Source organism: Manacus candei, unplaced genomic scaffold (genome assembly GCF_025592945.1).
Source record: "Manacus candei isolate 608988 ecotype Guabito, Panama unplaced genomic scaffold, ASM2559294v1 h1tg000084l, whole genome shotgun sequence".
NCBI lineage: Eukaryota > Metazoa > Chordata > Aves > Passeriformes > Pipridae > Manacus > Manacus candei.
This window is the reverse complement of record NW_026138132.1, coordinates 1,668,156-1,674,170: the sequence shown is the minus strand read 5'-3', so window position 1 is coordinate 1,674,170 and position 6,015 is coordinate 1,668,156.

Below are 6,015 nucleotides of genomic sequence, written 5' to 3'. Positions count from 1 at the left end.
CCAGACTCCCTCTGGAGCATCCCTGCCTCTGGCACAGCGGATATGGAGGAATTTCACGACGGGGCTGAGCGTGTGTGACAGTGTGTGACAGGATCTGGCCTCCTCACCCGGCTCTTCCCACCTCATTCCCAGAGCAGCTGCACAGCCCCTCTTCTCCTTCTGCCTTTGCATCCCTGTGCCCTTCATCGGATGGGAACAAGTCCCCGTTTCTTTGTCACCATCTCTGTTCCCTCCATCTGGTAGAAAAAAGTCCCTCCCTCTGCCTTTTCCTCCATCCCTGTTCCCTCCATTGGATGGGAACAAGTCCCTTGTCCTTTTCCTCCATCCCTCTTCCCTCCATTTGATCCCCCTTCCTTTTCCTCTCTCCCCGTGCCCTCCATTTGATGGGAACAAGCTGCTTGCACATGGAAGAGCCTGTCAGTCCATCCCAGCAGGGTCCTGAGCTGAAATCCGGGCTGTCCCTGTGCTGATGTGCCCAGTAAATCCACCCCGTGGGGCTCTGGCAGTGGGAGCCGTGCCCGGACACGGGAGGAGAGAGCAGAGTTGGGGGGGGGGGGGAAAAAGAATAAATATGTTCCTGTGCAAAAAAATTCCCAAGTGCTTCCCTTTCAGCTCCTCGTCTCGCTCAGGTGCCGAGGGGTTTGATGGAAATGTCAGCTGCGATTTGGGGCCGTGCGGGCTGACGGGTGTGTGAGCAGCAGAGCTGACAGCTCTCGGAACGGGGCTGGGCTGAGCCCGCCCGGTGCCACCCGCTGCGGGGCTCTGGATGGCTCTGCATGGCTCTGCCACGGGAGGGGCGCTGCGAGCTCCCAAAAACTCGCTGAGGGCAGAGGAAGCGCTGCAGCACTTTCCGGCACCATCCCAGAATCCTGGGATACCTTGGGATCCGCGGGACTCGCCCCCGCCCGCCGTGTCCTCCAAGCATTTCAGGGATAACCCGGCTCGGGTTTGGGAATCCCTGGCAGGGCAGGACCTGCCCCTGCTATCAGCAGAGTGCCACAGGGCATCGATCAGGATGCCCCCATGCCAGGGCATTCCATTGGCAGGGAGAGCCGCCCCTCCTTGGCCTGGAGCTGGCAGGACAGCGCTGGGATGGGATCCAGAGGGCTCTTGGCTGTCCCCTGGCTCTCTCTGCTGTCCCCTGGCTCTCTCTGCTGTCCCCTGGCTCTCTCTGCTGTCCCCCGGCTCTCTCTGTAGCCAGGCCCACCACCGAGGGCAGGATGAGGCACAGGAGCCACTGGGATCCATCCCCAGCCCCGCGTTCCATCCCGAGGGCTCGGAGCGGGGTCTGGGATCAGCTGAGCCCCTTTCCCTCCCACCCTTCTGCTCCTCCCCGTGCCCCCCGGGAGCGGGGTCTGGGATCAGCTGAACCCCTTTCCCTCCCACCCTTCTGCTCCTCCCCGTGCCCCCTGGGAGCGGGGTCTGGGATCAGCAGAGCCCCTTTCCCTCCCACCCTTCTGCTCCTCCCCGTGCCCCCCGAGCGGGCAGAGCAGTGGCAGGGGGGCAGAGAAGGGGCCGGTTTGCCCGGCAGAAGTTAAAAAGAGGGGAGAAATCAGCTCGGGGAACGGCGGCGAGGGCAAAAATAGCCTCTGCTTCGCCTGTGGCTGTCGGGGCCCATCAACGTCGGGGTGTGCCAAGGACTCCCGGCGCCCCCGGCTCCGAGCTGGCCGCTGGCACAGCCCCGGGATGGGCACCCCGAGGGCACCCGGCTGTGCCCGGGTGAGCCCCGATGGCACCGGCGGATCCAGCCCCTGGGAATCGGCTCCTTGAGCGGAAAAGCCCGGTCTGGCACGGTTTGGAGGGGGAGGAGGAGGACGAGCTGGGCTTCCCCGGCTGCAGCGACAGGCAGGGGGGGGGTTCAGGAGGCAGCTCTGTCCCCGTGGGTGTCCTGGTGCCACACACACGGCTTTGCACGAGCCGGGGTGCCCAGGGTGAGCCTGCCCCGCCCTGCCCACAGCCAGGATGAGAAATGCATAAAACGGTGAGATGGAAACACGTAAAAAAAAAAAAAAAAAAGTGAAATAAAAACGCGTAAAAGAGCAAAATAAAAACGTGTAAAATAGCGAAATGAAAATATGTAAAATAGTGAGATAAAATGCGTAAAAATAGTGAAATAAAAATATGTAACATAGTGAGATGAAATATGCAAAAGGGTAAAATAAAAATATGTAGAATAGCAAAATAAAATACATAAAATAGCCAGATAAAATATGTAAAAGAGTGAAATAAAAATATGTAAACTGGCAAAATAAAAATATGTAAACTGGCGAAATATAAATATGTAAAATAGTGAAATAAAAGTATACAAAAGAGTGAGATAAAAATATATAAACTAGTGAGATTAAAAAAAAAAAAGAATAAAAATAAGAGTCCCATCTGCAAGGAGAGGAGACCAAATCAAGGCCAGGTTGGATGAGTGGCTTGGAGCAACCTGGTCTAGTGGAAGGTGTCCCTGCCCGTGGGACTTTGTGGGCTTTAATGTCCCTCCCCAACCAAACAATCCCATGATTCTATGATTCCATAATGGGCCGAATTCCAGGGTCTTGGAGCTAAGAGGGACCAAGCAGAGGGATCACACCAGTGGCACTGGGAGACAAGAGGTGCTGGTCCTGGTCTGTCCCCGGGCTGCAGAACCCCCAGCACTGGGAGCAGAGGGGAGGCCCTGCCTCCCAGCCATCCCTGGGACACACGGGGGGGACCCTAAAAACTCCCAGAGGTGCTAAAAACCCCCACTGGGAGCCCCCAGTTTGGAGAGCAGAGCCAGGGAATGTGCCCCCATCCCCTCAGCCAGGCATCCCCCTGCCTGAATCCTGTGGGGACCTGGGAGGTGCTCAGGGTTTTCTCGGAGCTGTCAGGATGAGGAGGAGACAGGGAGTGTGTGGGGAGAGCTGGGAGCTGCTCCTGTCCCCCATGGATTACACTGTTAATGCCTAATCCATCACGTTAACAACCCTGACTCCCATTAATGTGATAACGCTGCACAGAATTAAAGCCCGGAGTCAGGAGGGGAAGCAAATCCAACTCATATTAATGGGACTTACAGGGAAGGAGGGGAGAAATCCTCCAGTCCCATCCATCAGTCCCCGGGCAGGACCAGAGCCCGGCTGGAGAGGGGCTGGCCCGGCCCCGAGGAGGGGTCTCCATCCCCCAGGGAATGCTGGAACCCTCAGGAGCAGGGTGCTTTGGAAGCAGGACGTAATTTGAGGTGAGGAGCAGCAACCAGCCACCATCCCTCACCCTGAAGGTGCCCACCCCTGCTGGAGGCACTGGGAGCACTGGGAGCCGTGTCCCTGCAGTCGGCTTTGCTGGTTAATGCTGGGTTGTCATTCCACAGAGGGTGGGAATGAAGTTGTTGGGTTTGTTGTGCTTTTATGGCTTTTTCCCCCCTGCCAAGAATGAACATTTGCAGGGGTTGTGCCGGGGTTGCATCTTGCTCCTCTTCCCAGGCACCACACGGGTCTCCCACGGTCCCAAAAAGCTCTGGCTCCCCCCCTGCTCCCTCTGTGCCTCCCTCCTCCCTCCCACCAGTCCCAGCAGCTCCAGGCAGAGCCCTCTTAGTGCTGGAATGGCTGTGGAAGGCACAGCCCCTCCCGTGTGCCCCCCAAAAGCTGCCAGGGAAGAGCCACCTCCACCATCCCATCCCTCTCCCCTTGTCCTAAAGGGAAAACCCAAAAATCCAACCTCCCCTGCCCCCAAACCCACGGGCTGAGGGGGGAGGCCGACCAGGGGGATGCTTCCCGTGCCGTGCCCCTGATTTAAGGAGCTGCCAGGCTGTAAATTCCCCTGGAATAAATCCGAACTGAGAGGCCAGGTAGCTGCTGGCTGCTCCTGATAAGGCTGGAGCAGGGATGAGCTCCACAGCCAGTGCCTGCAGTGGGAATGCTGCTGGGATTAACCCAGCCCAGGACACAAAGCTCAGGGCTCCTGCCCCATCCCTCCCTCAGGTGGGTGCTGTGGCCGAGCAGATCAACCTGCTCAGGTAACTAGAGGTGGGTGTTCCCACGGGCAGCAGGTCCTGGGGAGGGGGATGAGGGTCTCTGTGGGAACACTGAGGAACTAAAACGCGGGGAAAGCCGAGGGGAAGCTCTGCCTGTCCCTCTTGTGGCAGCTCTGGGGGCAAAAGCCCTCGGGTGTCACCTGGGTGGGGGGCTGAGAAATCCTTCCCTCTGCCACAGCCCAGCCCTGAGCCTGGGAAGGCAGGAGGGGGAGACAGTGGAGAGGCCAAAGAGCAGAAAGGAGAGTGGAGAGCAGATCCCTCTTCTGGCGGAGGGGATCCTTTCCCTCGGCTCGGCTCCGAGGTGCCGCTCAGGCAGGAGCCAAAGCAGGGATTTATTTGCCTTCCTGGGACAGAGGCACCCGGCGATCATCCAGCCCATCAGACCCCTCCCAGCGCAGAGCAGGGGACAGAGGGACAGAGGGACAGAGGGACAGAGGGATCGGCGCACCGGGACTGCCACGCCCCTGCAGGGACACGGCTGTGACACCCCGAGCAGCCAGCCCTGCCCAAAGCAAAGCCCGGGCAGCTCAGGACACCCCTTCCCAGCGCTGGCTCCATTCAGGAGCCGTGAAAGCGCAGGAACATCCTGCTAAGTCACAGCCTACGTGTGGTTTTTTCTTTCTAAAGAGAAGGCGAGGCAGGGAGAGCAAAGAGCAGGCAGAGAATAGGACGGGCAGGATGTTAACCGGGCAGCCTCGCTAATGTGTCTGCTCTGAGCTGCTGTTTGTCCTCCTCCCCTTTCTCTCCGCCTGACCCCTCGCTCTGGAGGATTGTGCTCCTTTGTTCCCTCTGCCAAGGTGATGTGCCAGCTGTTTTCCAAAGGCCCTGGCTCCGGAGAGACGAGGATGTGTGGAAGGGGGGGGCTCAGTGCTGTGCTCCCCAACATCCCCTCCCGCTCCCGAGGCCTTTTATTACCTTGAGGTAGCAAAGCAAAGCCTCCTCCTCCTCCTCCTTCCCGCTTCCTTGGCCAGGACCCCCCATCTCCGGCCCTTGGAGGGCCCTGACCCCAAATATGGATGGAGAGAGGGGTGAGAGGGCTGGGAGGAGGGAGACCCTGCAGTGAGGACCCTGCCCAGGGGGCAGCGGGGGGGGCAGGGTGGTGGCGACCCCCATTCCCAGCCTCGGGGAGGGGGGGGCACAGGGGCTGGAGGGTACCAAGGATGAGCAGGAAGGATGAGCAGGGTGCTGCTGCCAGAGGAGCCTCCCATGGGAATGTCTAATTCCCTGGCTGGCTGGGGTCTGTGCACGAGCACACGTGTGTGTGTGTGTGTCTGTGTGTGTTTGTGTGTGTGTCTGTGTGTGTCTGTGTGTGCAGTTCCTCCTGCAGACCCCGGGGGCACAGAGCAGCTGGGTGGGCTCTCCTGGCTCCCTCCCCCTGGCAGCTGATGCCTTGTCACCTTGTCCCTCTGCCCCTGCAGCCCCGCGGGTCCCCAGGGTGGTCCCCCATCCAGGGAGGAGGCACCTTGTCCCTGCAGCCCCCCCGGGTGCCCCTCTCCCATCCCCACGGTCACCACCCATCCAGGGACCCTCTCCCCTCCCCAGAGCATCCCTCTCTCCCATCCCCATGGTCACCACCCCTCCAGGGACCCCCTCCCCTCCCCAGAGCATCCCTCCCTCCCAACCCCACGGCTGCAGCAGCGCAGGGACCCGGGGATGGTCCCGGGGAAGGAGGGGGAGGACGTTTGGGAAGGGTGGGGGGTCTCTCCTTTGTCTCTGCAGCCGCGGGGCGCCCCGGGGGTCCCCTGTTCAATCCGGGCAGGTGCATCCCCTCGGGAAGAAGGGATGGATGGCGAGCCGGGGAGCCGGGGGAGGGGTGAGAGGGATAAAGACGGTGACAAAGGCGGCGAGCGGGGGGGTCTCCGCACGCCCCCTCGCAGCCCCCCGCCCCGGCGGAAGGAAGGGCGGTGGAAGGGCGTCCGCGGCTGCGCTGCCCCCGCGCCGAGCGCGGCCCCCGGTGCGGGCGGAGGGGGCGGGCAGGGCCGGGGGGGCGGGGAGGGGACGGCGGCACCGCCGGCTCG